General features: G+C 42.6%; 1 protein-coding gene across 2 annotated transcripts in view; it reads left to right on the top strand.

Annotated features, from left to right (window-relative positions):
* Positions 1-24,936, top strand: part of DSEL (dermatan sulfate epimerase like) — a 52,450-nt gene that overhangs the window by 5,182 nt on the left and 22,332 nt on the right. Inside the window, exon 2 of one of the 2 annotated variants that reach the window (XM_089671073.1) lies at positions 18,168-18,313. The exons of the other annotated variant lie outside the window; for it this stretch is intronic. The gene's annotated coding sequence lies outside the window, so the exon portion shown is untranslated. The remainder of the gene's footprint in view (positions 1-18,167; positions 18,314-24,936) is intronic. 2 annotated transcript variants of the gene reach the window in all.

Genomic DNA, 24,936 nt, shown 5'->3' with positions numbered 1-24,936 from the left:
AAACTTTCAACCAAGTACTCACCAATACCGAGTACCAATATTTTGCAGTGCGATTTGCTTCCATACAAAATGAATTGGCCCAAATCCCACTGCAAAGCATTCTTTGCAATTTGAACAGGAACGCAGTGCCATTCCTGTCTGAATTGCATGCGGTTTCCCCACTGCTCCTGTGTGAACCCAGGCTTGCACCCACGGATCCCATACTGTCACATGACTAAAAGCATCTGGGGTTTCAAAATCCCCACGGCCTTCTCTCCTCTCCTTGCAGGGATGACAGTACGGGCTAGATGGCTTCTGATTGGTCATCATTATGGTGGTGCTGACCAATCAGAACTACTGTCATCCCTGCAAGGAGAGGAGAGAGAGCTGCAGGGATTTCAAATCCCCAGACCTATACTATGTGTGTTTATATGCATGCATATGTGAAATTTTTATATATATATATATATATATATATATATATATATATATATAATGGCATCCCAGTCTTTGTCTGTAGGGTTCGATATTGAGTTGACCTGCCCTTTGCAGCTGCAACAGCTTCAACTCTTCTGGGAAGGCTGTCCACAAGGTTTAGGTGTGTGTCTATGGGAATGTTTGACCATTCTTCGAGAAGGGCATTTGTGAGGTCAGGCACTGATGTCGGATGAGAAGGCCTGGCTCACAGTCTCCACCCTAATTCATCCCAAAGGTGTTCTATCAGGTTGAGGTCAGGACTCTGTGTAGACCAGTCAAGTTTCTCCACCACAAACTCTCTCATCCATGTCTTTATGGACCTTGCTTTGTGCACTGGTGTGCAGTCATGTTGGAACAGGAAGGGGCTGTCCCCAAACTGTTCCCACAAAGTTGGCAGCATGAAATTGCCTAGCCCCTGAAAAACAACCCCACACCATAATCCCCCCTCCATCAAACTTTACACTTCTCTTGGCAACCGCCAAACCCAGACATGTCCATCGGATTGCCAGACAGAGAAGTGTGATTCATCATTCCAGAGAACATGTCTCCACTACTCTAGAGTCCAGTGGTGGCGTGCTTTACACCACTGCATTCAATGCTTTGCATTGCACTTGGTGTTATAAGGCTTGGGTGCGGCTGCTCGGCCATGGAAACCCATTCCATGAAGCTCTCTATGCGCTGTTGTTGTGCTAATCTGAAGGCCACACCAAGTTTGGAGGTCCTTAGCTATAGACTCTGCAGACAGTTGGCGACTTCTGCGCACTGTACGCTTCTGCAGTGATTGGAACACCTGAATGATTTGGAGGGGAGTCCCAATACTTTTGACAATCTAGTGTGTGTGTATAATAAATATATATATATATATATATATATATATATATATTTGTGTGTTTATTATTATTATACAGGATTTATATAGCGCCAACAGTTTACAGTTTGTGCAGCACTTTACAAATATATTCTCAATAGCAGTAGCTTGTACTCCTGTCCAGTACCCTTCTGAAGGAAGGAATAAAAAATTGGATTGACAGCTCTTTTAAGTGCTAGTGGTGGACTAGAATGATACAAGTGTCCTATTCGGGTCATTTGGAATTCTCCCCTGTACCATTTCTTCTGTAATTTTAAAGTACTGCTGGAATACTGTTAAAAGGCTGTGTGGAAGTTAGCTGGCGGGGGTTCCTCTTTCACACTAGATGTCACAATTTGAAAACAGTGTGGCGCTCCACTCACACAGTCCCACCATTCATTCACAAAGTTCTGTGAATAAATGAATAAAAGTACTGTGACAGATGGCTTGTAGTTCTCAATGAACTGCAAGAACATTGATGAGTACTCTCATAGTTCATTGATTCTTCTTGTTCTCCAGTAACTATCTGCACATATGGGAGGTATGGGCAGGAAGCTGTACTAAAAGTCTGGAGGAGCCTGACATTGCACCTGAGATCTGCTGATCATGGGTTCAATGCTCTGCAGACTCCTTAGAAAAAAAAATAATACATGCGTATTACCTACTAAAAATGTGCATTTATTATTTTGTTTTTTAAAGTGAACTTATCCTTTAAAACAGGGCTCAACAAATCCTAGGCGCCAGGTCGCCATGGTGACTAGAAATTGCTTCCTGGAGCCTGGGCTTTTGTCAGCCCATTCACTGCTCTGTGCCTGCCATTCTGACTCCCGAGTGTGCTGTGTGATCACTCTGACCATCAGCCTGTCACTCCTTTCACTACTTAGCAATGGGCGCCCTGTGATTAGCTGAACTGGTCAAGTGTGGTGATGGACAGTTGGCTGGCCTGTGGGTGATCACTGTTGGCACAGCTGCTTGCTCCCGCCTCCTATGTCTGGGCCTGTGCTCCAGATTTCCTTGTCAAGCACAACAGAGCATGGGACGCAAAAAGAGCCCTACCAGGTGAGTGGTGCCTGGGGACACGGCTGCATCCCCTCCTCTGCTCTGTGTATCTGGCTTTGTTCCCTCCTCCAGCTAGCTGTATCCTCCATCTACTGTGCACTTGGCTCCATCCTCCCCTCCACCTAGCTGCATCCCCCCTCTCTACTGCTCACTGCATACCCCCCCCCCACACTGTATACTGCTCATTGCTTTCCCCCACTGTATACTTCTCACTGATTCCCCCCCCCCCCCACTGTATACTTCTCACTGATTCCCCCCCCCACTGTATACTTCTCACTGATTCCCCCCCCCCCCACTGTATACTGCTCATTGCTCTCCCCTCCATTGTACGTCAGGGTTATAGGCTGGCGACTGGCCGCTCTGCTGGGACAGATTAGTAAGGGCTTTGCCTCCTTGTTGTTCACAGCCATAGTCTCTGATTGGCTGCCCTCAACCTGCACCCTTTTTTGTTGAATCTGAGATAGCTCTTTGACTACCATAGTGCAGGCAGCCAATCAGAGGCTAAGGCTGTGGATAACAAGGAGCCCTTAAAGTGTTTCTAAACCCACAACAGTATAAAGCATGCTTGTTATTCTTACTGCGGAACCTAAGGAGTTAAGCCTCTGCATTGTGTAAAAAGGATGTTTGATCCTGTCTCCTCTGATCCTCCCCTTCTTCTGCTGCCCTCAATTTATCTACTGATAGAACAGAGCCTTGGGGGCAAGCTGCACATGCTCAGTTTTGTGTGTATTACTAGAGAGTTTTTTTCTCGGGAGAGTGCATGTGATTAGCACAGGGCCATTCAGCATTGTCCAGACAGTGGGTCAGGGGTCCTGCAGCCTCCTAGGATAATCGGGAGAATGAAAACTCCTCCTATAAGCTTTAACCAGTGCTCTGCTGGACACTGATCGAAGTCACAAGACTGCTCTAACTGTTGATGAGAAAATGTATTTAGCAGTTTATATTTGCTAAAATAATTGCATTTCTGTGTACTGTGAGTGACCAGATATAGTGAATGCAGGGTCCTGGGTTTAGTAACACTTGAATAATCAATTGCAGAACTCGTGGAAGGGAGACGGGGAGTGCTAAAAGTCCACAGGGGGTGCAAATTACTTGCCTTGCCCAGGACGTTGACAACCCATGCTACGCCATGCAGTTCCGGATGCCTGGCTCCTAACTTTTTTTTTTTTTTAGCTGGCTCCTAGACTCAAAGCAAATTTGTCAAGCCCTGCTTTAAGACATTGCTAACAAACCTTGAATTAGTTATGAGTGTAAAAACCATCAAAGCCAAAAGTCACTAAGCTAGGTAAAATCTAGTAAGCAGAATTACTACTAGAAGTAATACTGTACGTGTGTCCTCTCTCCCAGTGCCAGAGGCAAAGTCTAACCTTTTAATACCATTTTCACCGCCCAATACATTTACTATCTGCAATATATTGTTTCCTTTATTTTCCCAAGTATATATCATTTTTTTATGTTGAGTGTCATGTAACTCTAAAATCAGAGAAAATTGAAGACATTTATAGAGATGCTAAAGGTCCAATTTTTTCATAGGGCATGTGTTTATCTAAAATGTATGTGCACAGGGAAACCATTCCTTTTGTAGAAAAGACCAGTATACATAGGACCCATTCACGCCAGGAACAGTGGGACTACGTTGGGTGGCTATTCCACCACAGTCCCACTGCGGCAGGGCAAAATGCCTTGTCTCCTATGAGCCCAGTTCACACTACTGCATTGTGGCAGTGTATGGGCAGTGTGCACAGAAAAAAGTACAGCAGGATTTACTCACTGCAGTACATTGCGAGACAATCCATTGCTTGGGACAGCACAGCGTCCGATAAAAGATAATGGGAATTCACTGTGTGACATTTCAATATAGTTAGTTGAAAAAAAAAAAGTGAACAATGTGATGCGAGTGTTGCTTCGTCACTGCAGTGATCCCATTGCACCAAACACCAGCCACCATGTTGTAATGCAGCGGCTGGTATGAATTAGGCCTTAAACACAAGATTATGTCAGTGAGCTGTGCTTAGCATTTCCATGGGTCAAGCACCACCCTGTGTTTGCTGCAAATGTGGCTGATCCAAGGAATGGTATTACCATACAGGTAATGTAGAATTTAAAGAGCTGTCGTACCTATACCATCACATTCTCATAAACAGAGGAAGGGGGCCAGTTGCCCAAAATGCGGCAGTTGGCAGAAGTCATCCATTCACCAGTTGGAGTTGGATAACGGACGTTTTTACCCTGTGCCTTGTGTGTTATGTATGCTATAACTTGGTTTGTGAGTATAATGTATGTCTTCCTAACCACTTTAATAAAGTGCTAAAGATAATGCATTAGGGGTTTGTGCCCTTTCTGTTTGTGCTTTTATAAACTGGTGTAAGCTGAAGATGTCAACACTTATAAATACACTGCTCAAAAAATCAGTTTCAGCTGCTTTGGTGTTAATGAAATTAACAACAGGTGCACTATATGGGCAACAATGAGCTGACCCCCAAAACAGGAATGGTGTTACAGGTGGAGGCCACTGACATTTTTTCCCTACTCATCTTTTCTGACTGTTTTTCACTAGTTTTGTATTTGGCTAGGGTCAGTGTCACTACTGGCAGCATGTGGCGATACCTGAACCCTACAGAAGTTGCAAAGGCAGTGCAACCTCTCCAGGATGGCACATCAATACGTGCCATTGCCAGAAGGTTTGCTGTGTCTCCCATCACAGTCTTAAGAACATGGAGGGGATTCCCAGCGACAGGCAGTTACTCTACGAGAGCTGGACAGGGCTGTAGAAGAACCTTAACCCATCAGCAGGACTGGTATCTGCTCCTTTGTGCAAGGAGGAACAGGATGAGCACTGCTAGAGCTCTACAAAATGACCCTCCAGCAAGCCATTGGTGTGAATGTCTTTGACCGAATAATCAGAAACAGACTTCATGAGGGTGACCTGAGGGCCCAACGTCCTCTAGTGGGCCCTGTGCTCACTGCCAGGCACCATAGAGCTTGATTGGCATTTCCCATTGAACACCACAATTGGCAGGTCCACCATTGGGATGCCGTGGTCCAGATCTGGGAGGATATACCCCAGGAAACCATCCATCGTCTTATTAGGCGCATACCCCGACGTTGTCAGGCATGTATACAAGCACATGGGGGCCATACAAACTACTGAGTACCATTTTGAGTTGCTGCAATGAAATTTGAGCAAAGTGGACTAGCATCATTTTTTCATTTTGATTTTCGGGATGTCTTTGAATTCAGTCCTCTGCAGGTTAATTTTCATTTCTATTAAATGATGGAGCATCCTTACACTCCTAACACATTACCTAGTCCATATCAGTATAGAAATTCAGCATGATATTTTTCCCCATTAAGATCTGATATGTTTTCAAAGTGTTCCTTTAATTTTTTTTTTAGCAGTCTATTTTTAGTTATTGGTCAAAAACCAGTTGCTCACACTATCAGTGGGTTTCAGTGCTAGAGACACTTCAACACTGGATGAGTGTTTCAAAAGATAGGCCTCTGAAAAATGACCCTCTCCTCCCCCTTCACACAGAATTATGTGATTTTCCCCATTACACCGTTCCCTACATGGTGGGAGCAGGAAGGGGTAGGCATATGCATTATGCTTGCCAAAGGGACTTTTTAAAGTGACAATATACTCTGAGCTTAAAAAGAAAAATGCATTAAAGTACTGTATGTGTTCTTAACTAAAAAAAAAACCCCTAAATTTAGGCTTTAATAGACCTGTAATCTATTTTGCATTAAATTGTTTCTCACTATGTTTTTCTGCCTTTTTATAACATCCTCCATGAGCTCCCAAACCTCTCCTTTTACTCACTTCCATTTGTATGGAACACGGAGTACACATTTGCAGGCATGTGCACTGCTCTATGTACACTACAAACCCCAGTCCAGGGATTGACAAATTTACTTTACTTTGAGTCTAAGAGCCAGCTAAAAAAAGGCAGTCACTATGCACGCGGATTGGCTAATGCCTAAGGAAAGGGGAAAGTGGGAGAAGCAGCAGTGGATCTACTGGGGGAAGGGATGGAGAATACATGGAGGTGACGGTATGTAAAGAAGAAAAAAAAAAAAAACTTTAGCTCTGCTGCTTATCCGCAGTTTTGTTTTTTGTTTTGTTTTTTTTAGAAACCAAACCAGCTGCCTAGTGCCCAGAACTGCATGTCCAGGATGTCAGGCAATAGGAATTACTCACACCTGGTGCCAACATTAAATGGGTTGACTAGTGGCGTAGCATGGAGGAGTCAGTACTTAGGCTCCTCACCTTCCAGGGTCACCTCCTTCCCAGCCTTCTATAGCGCCTGGACTGCCTGGTCATTGGGTGGCACTCCTCAGGCTGGTCTCGTTGATGGACAGGATGGCGTCTCACACTCGCAGAGCCCGGGTGTGGTCAATGGCCAGTCCCAGGAAGATCTTGGAGATGAGGACTGGCATCCTTTTCTCCTGACCGCCAGATTCCTTTACCACCCAGACCCTCCACACTAGCTCTGGGCTGTCCAGGGGGTAGCTGGTTCCTGGGCTGCCCAGACCTGACTCGGAGCCCCAGTCAAAACCTATCCAGGGGTAACCATACCAGAGCACCCAGGGGGGTCCCCTGCGAGAGGGTTACCAGCTCAGGGCCATTGCTGAGCCCATTTGGTGCTGTTGGTTCCAGCTCCAAGGTGAGGCTCCCCAGACAGCTTGGCCTGGACCCACACCCAGTGATCCTGTAGGAGGAGCTCCAGGAGCCCAAAGTGGAAGGCTCGAGTCCACACCGCCATGGTGTCACTGACAGCCGCACAGGGGACACTTCCTGCCAAGAGCTCCACTCTGCCCCTGTCAGCTTTGCTCTTCCCCTAACTCACCCTTTCTAATTTCCTACAGCCCCACATCTCTCCAAACTTGCCCTACATAGTCCCGCCCCTCTCCTCCTTTAACCTGCCTTCACAGCACCGCTCCTCCCCACCCTCGGCCTCATACACGCACGTGGCACATTGACACCTGTTGCCCGGCAATGACAGGACCTAACGGGTCTGGTAAGGATTGGGGGGATCCAATGCCGTTGTTTTTTTTTAATGTTGTTTTTTTGTTTTGTTTTTTTTAATTTACATTTTTATAAAAATAAAAGTCAGTACTGCTGCAGCAGGTTCTATACATTTTACAGATGTGCAACTTTGCAGGTAGTTTAGTGCCCCCCCCCCCCCCCCATTATTGATATTTAAAGGAATTTTTTCTTTTTTCTTTTTTTTTTTTTAGCTTTACTGCCTCTTTAAAAACGATACTTTTTTTTTAAACTTTTTTTTTTTTTTCATTGACTCATGTCCCTTAGGGCTGTACCAGAGTCCCCATGCCCTATTTATGGCCAATAACTTGCAGATAAGCCTTCAAAATGGGCACTTTTGAATTTACAAGTTTGAATCCCAAAGACTTGCATTAAGTTCGAAGTTCGCGGTCGGAGGTTCATTAGGTTTGAATGTTTGACCGCGAACCGAACACGGGGATGTTCGGCCCATCACTACTCCAATGGGGTCACTTTTGTGGGGGGGGGGAGGGTAGCTGGTTTTAACAGGTACCCACTCACACTTCTGGTCAGATGCGGCAATCTAAGCTAGATGTCCACCCCCTCTCCTTCCCTGCAGCCTTCTGATACACTTCACAGGTCTCAGAAGACTGCGGGACCATTCACAAAGTGCAGCGTGCTTTGTGCATGCACAGTTGGAATCCAGCTATGACAGCCACAAGGCTTCACTTCCAGTTTCTTGTACTAAAGATGCCAGCACCAGCACCCAAAAGCAACTGATGAATCCGCTCTGGTGAGGACATTGCTGGATCCCTGGACAGGTAAGTGTCTTTATATTAAAATTCAGCTGCTACAGTATTTGTAGCAGCTGCATTAAATTTTTTGGGGGGAGCCTGGAGATCTGCTTTAAGGGCGTTGAGTGAGAAGAGAATTGAAATGGATATCTTGAATGCATGAGTGATTTAGGTTTGCAGGGTATGTAAGAAGGATGGTGATATTTGGATAAGGAATGAAGAGAAAGAAGAGTGATGGCTGTTATTAGATTCATGATGATATTCTGAAGCTCCCATTCCATTGATAACTGTTGCATAACCGTACAGCCCCCTGACTGGTAGTACCTGCACAACCATTCTCTGAATGACTGGCACCTCTAGCCCCTGCCATCCACACTCATGCTTGCACACCATCTACACAAATGATGTGAAGAAACTAGCACCCCTGAACCCTGTTACAGTACCTAAAATCATCTTCCAACAATTTCCTCAAAAAAAAAAAAAAAAAAAAGCAATCCTACTCCCACAAGAAACCCTACTCCCACAACATATTGGTACCCTTTCATTCCCCACTGAAAAGATATTGTCATATGCAATCTATAAATCAAACGAAAACCCCAAATAATGCTGCATAAAAGCATGGGGTAGATTTACTAAAACTGTAGCACTCAGAATCTGGTGCAGCTGTGCATGGCACCCAATCAGCTTCTAATTTCAGCTTGTTCAATTAAGCTTTGGCAATAAAGCCTGGAAGCGGATTGGTTGCTATGCAGAGTTGCACCAGATTTTGCACTTTCCAGCTTTAGTAAATAACTCCCATTGTGTTTCTGTTTTCCTTCCATGGACCAGCACTCCAGCACATCCTACCTCAGATCTACTGTATCGATAGACTTCCTTCCATGGTAGTTTCCAACGTCCACCCACCTAGAATTTTCCACCTTTGCCTCTTCTCCTGGATAATACCTGAGCAGTGAGCCAAGCAGTAAACCCTGAACCAAGGCATCTACACGACCGCTTAGATCACTTATTTTATTACTGATATCCATGCATACAATATTTCTTTTTAAAAACATACACATCCTTTTTTTGTACAAAAAAAAATGTAACCTTCATTAAACTATAAAGTATAGTTACTTAAAGCAGAACTCCAGCAAAAAAAGAAAAAAATGAATTTCAAAATGTAACAATATTCCACATCCTCTGCCCAGGTTGTCATGAACCCACCTCAGCCTATAACTGGACAGTGAAAGATGTTGCAGCACAGTGATTAGCTTACTTCTCTCACTTTTTCTCCTACTTTTAGCATTCTTCTTGTCAGCACATTTGTGCTGTTTCTTTCTCTCACATTACAGTCCTGCTATACAGAGGTGATACCAGGTAAAATTCAGGTACTTACTTTGCTTGCCTTTAACCATCTCAAAACCGCACTATAGCCGAAAGACTGCTTCAGCTTGGCTCTATTGTTCGGAGAGAGTGGACATCCTCTCAGAACCCGCACCCTTTGATGGACACAGCTGATCACAGATCGAGTAAAGGGCCAATCACAAAGTCCCTTTACCATAAGATCAGCTTTTCATTCACAAGTGATCCCATGTAAACAAACTTGCTAGTTATTAGTGTTTCCTTTCCTCATGCGCTGTCACTGTGTGAGGAAAGGAGATCCGATAACCAGCAAGGCTGACCGGGCACATTTACACTGATAATAAGGGCACTGATCATCAGTCCCCTGATTATCAGTGTAGCTCCACGTTAGTGCCGTTAGTGCAGCTTACCAGTACCCATCAGTGCTTCTTTATCAGTGCCACCTCACCAGCGCCCATCAGTGCCACCTCAACACATCTCAGTGAAGAAGAAAAATTACTTTTTTATAACAGAAACTAATAAAAATGTTTTTTTTTTCTTTTCCAAAATGTTCACTCTTCAGTTTGTTTAGCAAAATACACAGTGGTGATCAAATGCCACCAAAAGAAAGCTCTATTTGTCTAAAATAAATAAATAAATGCAAAAAATAATTCATATAAGTTCAGTTTTTCATGACTGCTCAGTTGCCATTTAGATTTCAACAGCACTGAAAGCTGAAAATTAGCCTGGACAGGAAGGGGGTGAAAGTGCCCATTACTGAAATGGTAAAAAAATACATGTACCGCTGTATTGATGGTCACATAGCTGCTCTTATATTTCTATTTGTAAGTGAAGCTAAAGTTGAAGACTTCATATGTTTTGTCTGCCAAAAAACTTTCTCTATATACCGTATTTTCCGGTGTATAAGACGACTGGGCTTATAAGACGACCCCCTACTTTTCCTGCTAAAATGTAGTATTTGGGCTATACTCGCCGTGTAAGACTACCCCTCTTCCAATGCACACCAGTGGGAGGAATAGTGCCCCATCATCGGTGTCAGTGGGAGGAATAGTGCCCCATCATTGGTGTCAGTGGGAGGAATAGTGCCCCATCATTGGTGTCAGTGGGAGGAATAGTGCCCCATCATTGGTGTCAGTGGGAGGAATAGTGCCCCATCATTGGTGTCAGTGGGAGGAATAGTGCCACATCATTGTATTAGTGGGAGGAATAGTGCCTCATCATTGGTATTAGTGGAAGGAATAGTGCCCCATCATTGGTATGAGTGGGAGGAATAGTGCCCCATCCTTGGTGTCAGAGTGACAAATCATGCCCCATCATTGGTGTCAGTGGGAGGAATAGCACCCCATCATTGGTGTCAGTGGGAGGAATAGCACCCCATCATTAGTGTCAGTGAGAGGAATCGTGCCCCATCATTGGTATCAGTGGCAGGAATCGTGCCCTATCATTAGTATCAGTGGGGGGAATAGTGCCCCATCTTTGGTGTCAGTGGGGGAAATCGTGCCCCATCATTGGTATCAGTGGCAGGAATAGTGCCCCATCATTGGTATCAGTGGGGGGAATAGTGCCCCATCATTGGTGTCAGTGGGGGGAATAGTGCCCCATCATTGGTGTCAGTGGGAGGAATAGTGCCCCATCATTGGTGTCAGTGGGAGGAATAGTGCCCCATCATTGGTGTCAGTGGGAGGAATAGTGCCCCAACATTGGTGTCAGTGGGAGGAATAGCGCCCCAACATTGGTGTCAGTGGGAGGAATAGCGCCCCAACATTGGTGTCAGTGGGAGGAATAGCGCCCCAACATTGGTGTCAGTGGGAGGAATAGTGCCCCATCATTGGTGTCAGTGGGGGGTGGAATAGTGCCCCATCATTGGTGTCAGTGGGGGGTGGAATAGTGCCCCATCATTGGTGTCAGTGGGGGGTGGAATAGTGCCCCATCATTGGTGTCAGTGGGGGGTGGAATAGTGCCCCATCATTGGTGTCAGTGGGGGGAATAGTGCCCCATCATTGGTGTCAGTGGGGGAAATAGTGCCCCAACATTGGTGTCAGTGGGAGGAATAGTGCCCCATCATTGGTGTCAGTGGGAGGAATAGTGCCCCAACATTGGTGTCAGTGGGAGGAATAGTGCCCCATCATTGGTGTCAGTGGGGGGTGGAATAGTGCCCCATCGTTGGTGTCAGTGGGGGGTGGAATAGTGCCCCATCGTTGGTGTCAGTGGGGGGTAAAATAGTGCCCCATCGTTGGTGTCAGTGGGGGGTGGAATAGTGCCCCATCGTTGGTGTCAGTGGGGGGGAGGAATAATGCCCCATCATTAGTATCAGTGACACCAATGATGGGGCACTATTCCTCCCACTGACACCAATTACACTTGCTGACCGATGTTCTAGTATGGTGCTGCTGCAGCCAGCATAGGTGGTTGCAGCAGCACCTCTACACTGCACACTTACCGGCCGCTCCTTCACTCGATTTTTGCGGGGCTGCTCGGCTCCGCCCCCTCGCTGGTGATTGGCCACCTGTGTGCCTTTCCTGAGCTACAGTTCTGGCAGCCAATCTCCGATGAGGAGGCGGAGCCGAGCAGCCGCGCGAACATCCAGTGGCCGAACTGAAGGAGCAGCCGCGCTTCCTGGACCGGATCGTCATGGGACCGGATCCTGGTAAGAAACAGCAGCCCCTGCCCACCCCTGTACTTAGTGTCCCTTCCGTTGGAAGGGGGGGCGGCGGCAGCACCACGTCGCCCCCCTAAAAAGTGTCAGTATGCCGTATACCGGCGTATAAGACGACCCCCGACTTTTGAGAGATTTTCAAGGGGTAAAAAGTCGTCTTTTTTTTTTTTTACAAATTTGTTTAACTTGTATGCTAACTGTGGCATACAATGCAGTTTTGCCAATCCTCAGGATAATGCAAGCATGCAGGCACAGAAATTAAATTAATAGTAAAGAGTTTTTTTTCTGAATAACAAATGTGTCATACATACCTGCTCTGTGCAATGGTTTTGCACAAAGCTGCCTTGATCCTCCTCTTCTGGGGTCCCCTGCCGGCGTTTCTGACTTCTCCCCCCTGAGTGACTCCATAGCAAGATGCTTGCCATGGGGGTACTTGTGTGGACTTGGTCCTGAGTGTTGCTGTGTGTGTCCATAGACAGGGATCATGGTGCTACCGAAATCGTTCAAATCTATGTAGACCATTGCAGTGCAATAACAAACACATTGTTCTGATTTTGAAAAGATGGTCCATTGATTTTTAATGCCAATGCACTTTAATGGACAGAAATATTGGATGTGCACCATGTTTTTGACACAGCAGTCCATAGCTATCCTGCGTTGTGGTGTGCTGCACTGTGAGTGTGTTACCTTGGCATGTTGGTTTGCCATTGAAAGTGACTTTAGATAGGCCTGAATGAACTCTAGTAAAAGTAACAATAAATTGTAATACAGTAACTCCTTGTTCTGAATCTACTCAGGGCTCACTAATGTTTCTGAATCTGAACTTACATTTTTTTGATGATTTTTTTTTTTCTCTTTCTTTCCTTTTGTTGCCAACCTACATTTTTCCTTTTATCTAAATGTCTGTTCACATCTGGTGCTGCTGCTAATTTAATTAACATTAGTGTATAGATAAATATGTTATCTACAAGCTGTTTTTTTCCTTTCTGGTGTAACATTCTTGCGCTATGACGAAGTAACAGTTTTATTGCTGTGTATACTTTACAGCTCCAGCCAGAGAATCCAAATGTCATTCCATTGTAGAGCTGCAAAAATATTTCACAACTCTCCATGCCATACAAATAGTATTCTGACATTATTTTTAAGTCCTGCACAATTGTAATGTGAACTGAATATTCTTTTATACTTGTTGGCTTTAGTAATCGATTTTAAAATTAGCAGCAGATTCTGCTGTAAGCTATGTATGTATAGATTGATTTATTAAGATACATTAATAATTTTATCTGCTTTTGTTACCTTACCTCACAATAACGTAAAATGTTAAGTTTATATGATTTATTATTAAATAAGTGTGGTGTCTTTCTTGAAAATTAAAAGCTGAAATTCAGGCACATAAAAATTAATGCAGATTTGCATTAAATAATAAAATGTCATGAAATGTGGGTTTTATTTTGTTTTTTTGCTTTTTTGTTTTGTTTTTTGTTTTTAATTCAAGGGTAGTGTAGTACCTGACGTAAGTACCTGAACTCAACCTGGCATAAGCCTCCTGCAGGTCCTGTACAGCAGAGCTCAGACATGGTAATGGAGAAGGAGCACAATGCATTAATCAATTGTGCTGCAGTGCAAGGAGTATGCTAACTGGAGGAGAAAGCAGAGTAACAGATTAGCTCATCACTGCACTGCTTCTCCTTTTACTGTCCAGTCACAGGCCAGGAGTGGGACGGATATCTGTATTTGCTGGTGAACTGAAGTAAAAAAAAAATTGGGCCTTCTTCCCTTCTAAACAGGGCTGTGCTGTGGGGCAGAGCTATGTATATTACTGAACTGAATAGACAGAACTACAAATCCTATGGCACATACAGTTGCAAGAAAAAGTATGTGAACCCCTTGGGATTACGTGGAGTTTTGCATGAATTGGGCATAAAATGTGCTCTGAACGTCATCTAAGACACAACAATAGAAGAACACAGTCTGCTGAACATAATACTACACAAACATTAGATGTGGCCATGGCTTAATTGCACATAACATGTAAACATTCACAGTGCAGGGAGGAAAATGTATGTGAGGCCCTAGCTTAATGACTTCTCCCAGAGCTAATTGGAGCCAGGAGTGAGCCAACCTTGACTCCAATCAGTGTGATGATATTGGATGTGTTGCTGACAGCTGTCCTGCCCTTTAAAAACACACACCTGTTTTGGGTTTACTGTTTTCAAGAAGCACTGTCTGATGTGAACCATGCCTCGCAGAAAAGAGCTCTCAGAAGACCTACGATCAAGAATTGTTGACTTGCATGAAGCTGGAAAGGGTTACAAAAGTATCTCCAAAAGCCTTGATGTTCATGTGTCCACGGTAAGACAGACTGTCTACAAATAGAGAAAGTTTAGCACTGTTGCTACTCTCCCTAGGCGTGGTCGTCCTGTAAAAATGACTGCAAGAGCACAGCGCAGAATGCTGCATGAAGTAAAGAAGAATCCCAGAGTGTCAGCTAAAGACCTACAGAAATCTCTGGCACATGCTAACATGTTTGTTGACACATCTACAATAAGGAAAACATTAAACAAGAATGGAGTACATGGGAGGACACCACGGAGGAAGCCATTGCTGTCCAAAAAGAAGATTGCAGCATGTTGGAAGTTTGCAAAAGAGCACCCGGATGTTCCACAGCACTACTGGCAAAATATACTGTGGACAGATGAAACCAAGATTGAGTTGTTTGGGAAGAACACACAACACTATGTGTGGAGAAAAAAAGGCACAGCACACCAACATCAAAACCTCATCCCCACTGTGAAACATGGCGGAGGGAGCATCATGGTTTGGGGCTGCTTTGCTGCCTCAGGGCCTGGACGGATTGTTGTCATTGATGGGAAAATGAATTCCAGAGTTTATCAAGACCTTCTGCAGGAAAACGTACGACCTTCTGTCCGCCAACTGAAGCTCCGCAGAGTTTGGATGATGCAACAGGACAATGACCCAAAGCATACAAGTAATTCAACAAACCAATGGCTGCAACAGCACAGAATACGCCTTCTGGAGTGGCCCAGTCAGAGTCCTGACCTCAACCCGATTGAAATGCTGTGGCATGACCTTAAGAGAGCGATTCACACCAGACATCCCAAGAATATTGCTACACTGAAACAGTTTTGTGAAGAGGAGTGGTCCAAAATGACTCCAGATCGTTGTGCAGGTCTGATCTGCAACTACAGGAAACGTTTGGTTGAGGTTATTGCTGCCAAAGGAGGGTCAACCAGTTATTAAGTCCAAAGGTTCACATACTTTTTCCTCCCTGCACTGTGAATGTTTACATGTTATGTGCAATTAAACCATGGCAACATCTAATGTTTGTGTAGTATTATGTTCAGCAGTCTGTGTTCTTCTATTGTTGTGACTTAGATGACGTTCAGAGCACATTTTATGCCCAATTCATGCAAAACTCCACGTAATCCCAAGGGGTTCACATACTTTTTCTTGCAACTGTATATAAGCTCCCTTACACCATTGTGCTCAAAGGTTTGCATACCCTTGCAGATACCATGACATTTTGGCATTTATATTGAAAATATGATTGATCATGCCAAAAAAACTGCCTTTTATTTAAGGATAGTGATTATATCAGGCCATTTATTATCATATAGTTGTTTGGCTCATTTTTAAATGATAATGCTAACAGAAATCATCCAAATGGCCCTGATCAAAAGTTTACATTTCCTGGAATGTTTGGCCTTTTACAAACACACATGGTGACATACACAGGTTAAAATGGCAATTAAAGGTTAATTTCCCACACCTGTGACTTTTTAAATTGCAATTTGTGCAGGTGTGTGTCCTATCTATCTATCTATCTATCTATCTATCTATCTATCTATCTTTCATTCAGTGAGTTTGTTAGCTCACACAAGGGTGTACTGAGCCATGGGAAGCAGAAAAGAACTGTCAAAAGACCTGCGTAACCAGGTAATGGAACTTTAGAAAGATGGAAAAAGATATCTAAAGCCATGAATATGCCAGTCAGTACTGTTCACTCACTTATTAAGAAGTGGAAAGTTTGGGGATCTCTTGATACCAAGCCAAGGTTAGGCAGACCAAGAGATGGCAGCCACAGCTGCCAGACGAATTGTTTGGGATACAAAGAAAAACCCACAGGTAACCTCGGGAGTAATACAGGCTACTCTGGAAAAAGATAGTTGGTTGTTTCAGCAAGCACAATACGATGATACTTGAATAAAAATTAGCTGCATGGTCGACCATAGTTCAAGTATCATCGTATTGTGCTCCTTCACACTTGGTTCACACTGATGCGGTGCAGAACTTGCAGTGTTTTCCATGCGTATTCCGCACTGCATCATGATCGCACCCCGTTCATGCGAACCGCTGCAGGTGTGTATGTTAAGTTACCACTCTGAAAGCGGTCCGCAAAATGCAGTGCAGTGTGCAGATTTGGATCGCATAGGTGTAAATACCCATGCAATCCGATTCTAGTGCAGACCAAAAAAAGGGTCCTGCACATTTTTGGTGCGGGTGCAGTGCAATTAGAGCCATGCAAACTGTATGGCTCCAATCGCACTGCATACAAATCACGTGATTTGGACAGGAATGTGGTGCAGTCCCTGTGCGAATCACATGCGATATACCGCATTGCATATATGTGAACCCAGGCTGAAACATGCAAACCATCTTTTTCCAGAGTAGCATGTATTTCTCCTGAGGTTACCTGATCAAGGGATGCCCAACTTTCCGCTTCTTAATAAGTGATTGAACAGTACTGACTGTCATATCCAAGGCTTTGGATCTCTTTTTTTAATATCTTTTTCCATCTTCATAAAGTTCCATTGCCTTGTTACCCAGATCATTTGACAGTTCTCTTCTGCTCCCCATGGCTCAGTATCTAGCCTACTCAGTGCATCTATGTGAATGCTAACAAACTCATTGACTATTTATACACAGACACTAATTGTAATTTAAAAGATGTGGGAAATTAACCTTTAATTGCCATTTTGACCCGTGTGTGTCACTTTTTGTGCCTGTACCAAGAACATTCCAGGGTATGTAAACTTTTGATCAGCGCCATTTGGGTGATTTCTGTTATCATTATGATTTAGAAAGGAGCCAAACAACTATGTTTTTTTTTTTGGCACGATCAGTCATATTTTCAATATAAATGTCAAATTTTCACAATTTCAGCTAGGGTATGCAAACTTTTGCGCACAACTGCATTTCACTTGTATTTTTAGCTATTTTCCTAAAGTTCAGCCTGTACTATTAAAAATATTTTCATTAGTTAAAGCTGTTCTTCACCCTGTTTGAAAAAAAGAAGTCATCAAATACAGATACTGTAACATGCTGACTAATAAGGACACTTTCCAGTCCAAGAGTCCAGCACTGTCCTCACCCAAATCAACTCTTCACTAGTCTTTGGGTCCCTGGCAATGGAATGTTTATTGTGGGTGTGATTTCTTATAACTTCCCAGATGGCTGCCCGTTGCGCATGTGCAAGCTGCGTTGTGCTTTGAGAATGGTCCTACAGCCTTCTGTGACCTGTGTCCCAGACAGCTGCAGACAGGGAGGTGGGGGAGGAGAACTTTTGGTGGATCACTGTGGCAATCCAACTGGACATGGGAGCGGGTAGCTGTCAAAACCAGATATTTGCTTCCCCTTTCCTGAAAAAGTGCCAAAAATATAGATGGGGAGGGGGGGGGGCATACACCCAAACTTCCCTTTTTAGGGTGAAGTTCTGCTTTAGCTTTACATGCATGTATGGATTATGTATTTCCACAGCAAATGGTTACTATCCAGACTGCACATAGAAGCTCACAATTATGGCCAAACACAATCTACTAATATTTTAATGAGCTGTGCACTGATGTTTGTTTACACATTTACTAAACCAATAGTAAGTACTGTACAGTTATTTCAAAGTGACTTTACTAGAAAATGGCTAGAGACAATGATGTATATGTTACATTGTTTTGTGAAAGTACTTGAATTTGACTTCATTTCAGTCTCTTGTAGTTTCTTGTAGAGCAGCAGTCCAATTGTGAGAGGAAAGGGCAGGACTGGGGCCAATCAGATGTGCATAAGTGGAAAATATTCTGACAGGAGGCGGGAGCAGAGTAAATTGAAGGACTCATCACTGTTATACTGCTGTTCCTTCAGGGGTAAGGATAGAGAGGTAACCAGAATGTACTGCAGTAATGAAAATATTTCATTTATTTACCTGTTTGCTTGCGGTTCAGTTTTAAATAAATTTGACAGAATCACCAATTTTATTCTGACGGTTATTTTGGTTATTTTCCAACAGTACTATGAATTTAAAGTAGAACTACAACCTCTCATTAAAATTAAATATGTGCTGTAGCTCCAAATTATGTTGTAGGTATATCTGCATTTACAGTTTTTTTCTTGCAAAGTCCCCCTGCAAAGTCCCCCGAGCACCCATTCTGCCTGCCAATGATATCCACCTAATAGACATTCTTGTGATGGTGTGGAAACAAATACAAGGAGTTCCGGGAATGGACATGGGGTGATGCTGTGCTTTACCCACCCTTTTGTTCTTCACATAGCCAAAAAGATGACAAGATGTTACGTGAATGAACATGGTGAGAGGAAAGGGAGGGTGAATGTCAGGATCCCCTCACTGCTGCAGCCACAGCATTAATCCCTGCAACACTGGAAGTGCAGTGCTGTCTGTACATTCCAGGTGTTTTATTTTTTGCACTATAAACAAAAAACAAGCACAAAATGTGAAAAAATAAGTTTTTCTTTGTATCTATTATAAAATTTAGCAAACAGATTTTTCTCCTTCATTGATGTGCGTTGATGAGGCTGCACTGATAGGTAGCACTGATGGGCACTGATGAAGGTGGAACTGATGAGGCGGCACTGGTGGGCATTGATGAGGAGGCACTGATGATGCTGCACTGGTATGCAGCGATGATGGGCACCGATAGGTGGCAATGATGGGTGACACTGACTGGGAGGCACTGCTGGGCACAGGTGGGAAGCACTGCTGGGCAGCATTGCTGGGCACTGATCATCAGTGCCAAACTGCTCTGTGGCAATTGACTGTTATCGTTTGTACTTTCTTCACAATATGACAGTTTGAGGAACGTGCAACCGATAACTGGCAACTGTATTTATTCGGTGATCTGCTGTGTCATTAGACACAGCTAATCACATGGTAAAAAGCTGCTGTGATTAGTCTTTTACCTCATCACGTGATCAGCTGTGCCCGTAGGACACAGCGATCACGGAGATCGCCAAGGTGCACGCCACTGGGGACGTGTGAGAGGGCGCGTTCTGGGAGGACATTCTATGACGCCCTCCCAGAACTGGACGACCGCGCTGTAGCCGTCATTCGGCTATAGTATGGTTGGAAAGTGGTTAATTGCCTCTTCTCAAGAGAGAATAAATTAATTTCCTATAATCTTTCCCCACAGCTGAGCTCCTCCATGCACCTTATCAGTTTGGTTGCCAATCTCCACACTCTTTCCAGTTCCCTGATTATCATTTTTATGAACTGGTGCCCAAAACTGAACAGCATATTCTAGATGAGTTGTAATTATTTGTACAGGGGCAAAATGATGTCTATTTCTCTCTTGAGTCTATACCTCTTTTAATACTGTAGTTTGCTCGCTTTAGAAACTGCAGCTTGGTACAATTCCATCTGCTGCTAATTTGTTTGACTAAATTGTAAACTCAAAATGTTATTGTGTTCATATTCAATTATATCACTTTTATCTGTAGGCTTACTTTACTTTTTTGCATGATTGTATATTATTAGTATAATTTTTTGAAAGATGCAGTGCCAAATAGTGTCTAAACAAAAATAAAGAATACAATAAATCCAAATGTAAAGGTAATTACCGCAAAACCTCCGTTTTATATAGGTGAATTTAAAGAAACACTCCCTTTAAGAAAAAAAAATTTGACCACCTGAGATGTCCTAAATAAAATAAATAAATAAACGTCCACTGTAATGATTCAATCCAAAATTTGTCTGTGTAGTTTTTCCACCAACAGGAATTGCGTCACAACACTGCACTCTGCCATCACCATTGCACACTCACCAGCTTCTAAGCTGCATAAGTAAAAGCAGCAAACAGCATATGTGTATCTTAACATCAGTGGACTCGTGTCTTCCCCCAGTTATAGAAGTGCAATGATCCTTATCCCCAAGAGGCAGTCATCACATTGGGGGAAAATGCTTACTCAAAGAAGCCTATAAAGGACCATATATAGTGTAGTATTTTATTTAAAAAGCTTAAGTCTTCATCACATCAAGGTGAAAAACATATAGGTACCAAATAGCAGCATTAAATTAAAAAGCCATATCCAGCAATAGAGCATTAACACAATGAGAGTGCACTTACAAAGATGGCCCTTGGCCCTGAAGCAGAAGCATAACGGCCATGCGTAGCTCCGCTTCTACATGTTTGTGCTATAGCACATCGTCAGGGGAAGGCTATAGAGAATATAGGGTACTGAAATTTGTCGCCATATCATAGGTGCACACAAATTTTAACGTTTGGCATGTTGGGTGTCTATTTACTCGGCACAACTTCATATTTTATATGTTACCAAAAATGTGGGTAATATATTGCTTTTGTTTGCCCTAAAATTCACTTTTTGCACTTAGGCTTTAACAAGGTCATGGTATATCTGCTATACCAAAAATTGTCAAACTGGTTTAGCTGCTTCCCATCCAGTGCACAAGATCTCCGTAACATAAAATTGGTGACTTGTAGGGTCTTTTGACGCGCCATAGAAAATATAGGGTACTGAAGATTGTCTCCATTTCACAGGTGCACGCACATTTAAGGTTTGAGATGTTGGATATCTATTTGCTCAGCATAACCTCGTTTTTTTATATTTTACCAAAAATTTGGGCAATTTATTGTTTGTTTGCCCTAAAATTCACTTTAGTGTGTTTTTTACAGAAAATTTGCGTTTCCTAGACCTTTGTGGTAATATCATGTGACATATAAAAAATTTAAACTACTACTATTTTATTCTCTAGGGTGTCTGCTTTTATATATGTTTGGGGGTTTTGTGTAATCTTCAGGCCTAAAATATTTTTTTAAATGTGTGCAAAAAAATGCAAAAACATCTGACAGCGAAAGGGTTAAGAGAGGGACTATATATAGTACCTTTCCCAGCAGTCAGCATCAGGTGGATCCTAATTTCTGGGATCTGTTGGCTGGTGGGAGACACCCACTGGTGGCCACTAGCACTACACTCCTGTTTTGGGAACCACAGTGCCACCAGCAGGTGATCCAGGTCCTGACAATTTAAAGCTAATGACAAGTAATTTTTGTCTCTCTTACTTGCATTAGAATAAACGTGTATGGGCCCAGTGGACCCTTTACTAATTCACTGGGAAGGAAGGCAAGATACAGTTTTACTATTTTTTGGGACCCATCTTGAACTACATGCCCAATTTTAAATAGATTATAGGCTGATATTAAAAAAGAAGGGGGCCCACATGCCCGGAGCTCTCTTGCTATGGTGACATGCTAGTCTGGCATGAATCAAGGCAACAGAAACAGGAAAAAGTAGAGCTTTATTATTCTAATATATAAATTTCAGATTAGTGTGGATATCTGGCTGCAGATCGGCACAATCCCAGCTCAGATTTTGAACTCTGCAAATCAATTCACTCATGTCTATTTACAGTTCTAAATTGATCTTTGTGTCACCTTTTGCCATTACACTATGAGGTCAATTCGGTGACTCAGTAACAATGTTTATGCAGCTGAGTATAGCAAATGATGGCTTTATTTAGTACAGCTTGTGAAGTGAATACTTGTTGAATGTAATTCTTTACTGGGAGTATTTAGTATAACTTCGTACAACTGCTTTATCTGTGAAAATAATATTGTACGTTTTAGCTATAGTATTTATTTGGATGTTTTTATTAGCAATTACAGTATTAAGGTTGCAGTTTTTTTTATTTAGAAGTTTTTTTTTTAATTCTAATCTGCTAAAAATAAGATCATCCTCTTTGAGATTTCACATTCAGGCACCATGGGTATCATTATGACAGACCTTTTAAACTCATATCTGCTCATAGAGGTCTATTTATAAAATATTCTATTGGCAAATATCACATACATTTGTGCAGGCTGCTTGAATTGTGGTCGTAATACCAATAATAGATTAATTTCTACACTGCTCAAAAAAATTAAAGGAACACTTTGAAAACACATCAGATCTCCATGGGCAAAGATATCATGCTGGATATCTACACTGATATGGACTGGGTAATGTGTTGGGAACGTAAGGATGCCCCATCGTTTGATGGAAATGAAAATTATCAACCCACAGAAGACTGACTTCAAAGACACCCTGAAAATCAGAATGAAAAAATGATGCAGCAGGCTAGTCCATTTTGCTGAAATTTCATTGCAGCAACTCAAAATGGTACTCAGTAGTTTGTATGGCCCACACGTGCTTGTATGCATGCCTGACAATGTCGGAGCATGCTCCAAATGAGACAACAGATGGTGTCTTGGGGTATTTCCTCCCAGATCTGGGCCAGGGCATCACTGAGCTCCTGGACAGTCTGAGGTGCAACCTGGCAGCATCTGATAGACTGAAACATGATATCCCAGAGGTGTTCTATTGGATTTAGGTCAGGCGAGCATGGGGGCCATTCAGTGGTATCAATTCCTTCATTGCCTCATGCTGCTAGTAGTGACACTGATCCTAGCCAAATCCAAAACTAGTGAAAAACAGTCAGAAAAGATGAGTAGGGAAAAAATTTAATTGGCCTCCACCTGTAAAACCATTCCTGTTTTGGGGATCGTCTCATTGTTGCCCAACTAGTGCACCTGTTAGTTTCATTAACACCAAAGCAGCTGAAACTGTATCAACCCCCTCTGCTACTTAATTGACCAGATCAATATCCCAGGAGTTTAAATGACTTGATGCTATACTCTGGTTAAGAAGTATTCCTTTAATTTTTTTGAGCAGTGTATGATCAGCCAAAATGTGGTTTAGTTTTCTGGGACAGTATACCAGATTTTGGCCACTAGATGGAGCTGACAATCATAGGAATTAATGTATTACAGTAATTATTATTATTATACAGGATTTATATAGCGCCAACAGTTTGCTCAGAGATTTACAATATAACGGGAGACAATACAGTTCAATACAAGAGGGATAGGAGGGCCTGATCCTTGGAGCTTACAATCTAATTACATCTAAAATGTGTGCAGCCTGCACAAATCTATGTGACATTTGTCCAACAAATGTTTTATAAATAGATCCCATCAAGGTTTTCTTTTTGCTCTTTTGAAGATATTTTCCTAATTTCCCAATCTTCTTTGGGGTGATGGGAGAAGAAATACAATTACGTTTTCTAAATGGCAATATGAGCAGCAATAAAACCCTCACTTGTGTGAGTTCAGCCTGCTGAATGGAAAAAACGAACCGTCTATAGCCAGCTTTAGATTGAAATGTATTTTTTTCAGCTTTATTTCTTACCAACACATGTTATGACTGTAAAACTAATTTGGAATTCTGTAGAGCATAAGATGTGCCATAGGAGAGAGTACATTCATTTCCATAGTTTACAGATAAACCCCATCCTTTTATCTTTCTAGGTACTAGGTAAGAATTATTGCACAGTTCTTTGATATAAGAAATAAGCCTTTTTTTTATTTACATCATAACGGTCTATAAAGGTACATGGTAGAATTATGTAGGAATACATTGATCATCACTGAGTTACCTGCCAGTTTGATGGCTGCCACGACTTGTCTATCTTATTAACCAGTCTACTGGTCCAAAAACAGAGCCATATAATTCAGTTCATATTACATATACATTCTGTTTATTGGAGAAAGCTATTGCAGTCGTGAAATAAATCTTGGTAGCTAATGGGTTCTATACCTTATCTAACATAAGTCAAACATGAAGATTTATAGTCAGTGTGATGATGTACGTAAGCTCACCATACACATTACAATCTTTGTACAGTCTTTTTAGATATACTAAACCCATGAATTATAAAGACCTACCTAAACTATTCAGTCAACTTTTTATATCCAGACAGACAGGAATTCACAGTACTTGGTTATTAGGATTGTACGGTCAGGTTGTTACATGTACGGTGAACTTTCGGTGTTTTCTAAAGCTATGAGTGCATGTGAATTATGACACTAAGATTCTACCCTTTTGTTACAGTCCCCATACATAATTATCATGAAAATGTAAAATAAGGGTATGCTATTGTGGCAGCTTGCCTTCAGACTTCTCTGAAGCAGTAACTTTAAAATATATAGCCTAATAGTAGATTAATAAAATGATTATGTATATTGTTAACATAATATACTATGCAATACTATGTACAAGGTAAATATATAAATTTGGAAGATAAAATTTTGATCCCACAGAGGATGAGGAGATATCATTTAGTTAGGGTAAGCATAGAATGGTATTCATTTTGGTTGTCACAGACCAGTAGATGTGATAATGAATGTTCACCAGTTTTAGACAGCATCACACACATGCATTGATGGCTAAGCGTGGTGACGTAATTCCGGTGTGACATCAAGGCTCTGTGGCCCTTAGGGGTCGCTGAGTGGAGGTGAGAGGCCATTGCAGCCATTTTTGGGAGCACCAACCGGTGTGTTGTGCATTCACAGTGTGTTGTTTGCATGACCAAGAAGACTGAAACACTGCTGTTGTATTTACACCTGTTGGACTGTGTTACACCATTATTACTTTATGGTCTATGTTATTTTGAGCACGTAGTGTGTCTTTATCCCTCCAC

This window comes from Staurois parvus, unplaced genomic scaffold (genome assembly GCF_062004578.1).
Source record: "Staurois parvus isolate SC_StPar_1 unplaced genomic scaffold, SC_StPar_1.0 ptg000097l, whole genome shotgun sequence".
Classification (NCBI taxonomy): domain Eukaryota; kingdom Metazoa; phylum Chordata; class Amphibia; order Anura; family Ranidae; genus Staurois; species Staurois parvus.
The sequence above is the reverse complement of the archived record's forward strand: the minus strand, read 5'-3'. Positions and strand labels throughout refer to the sequence as shown.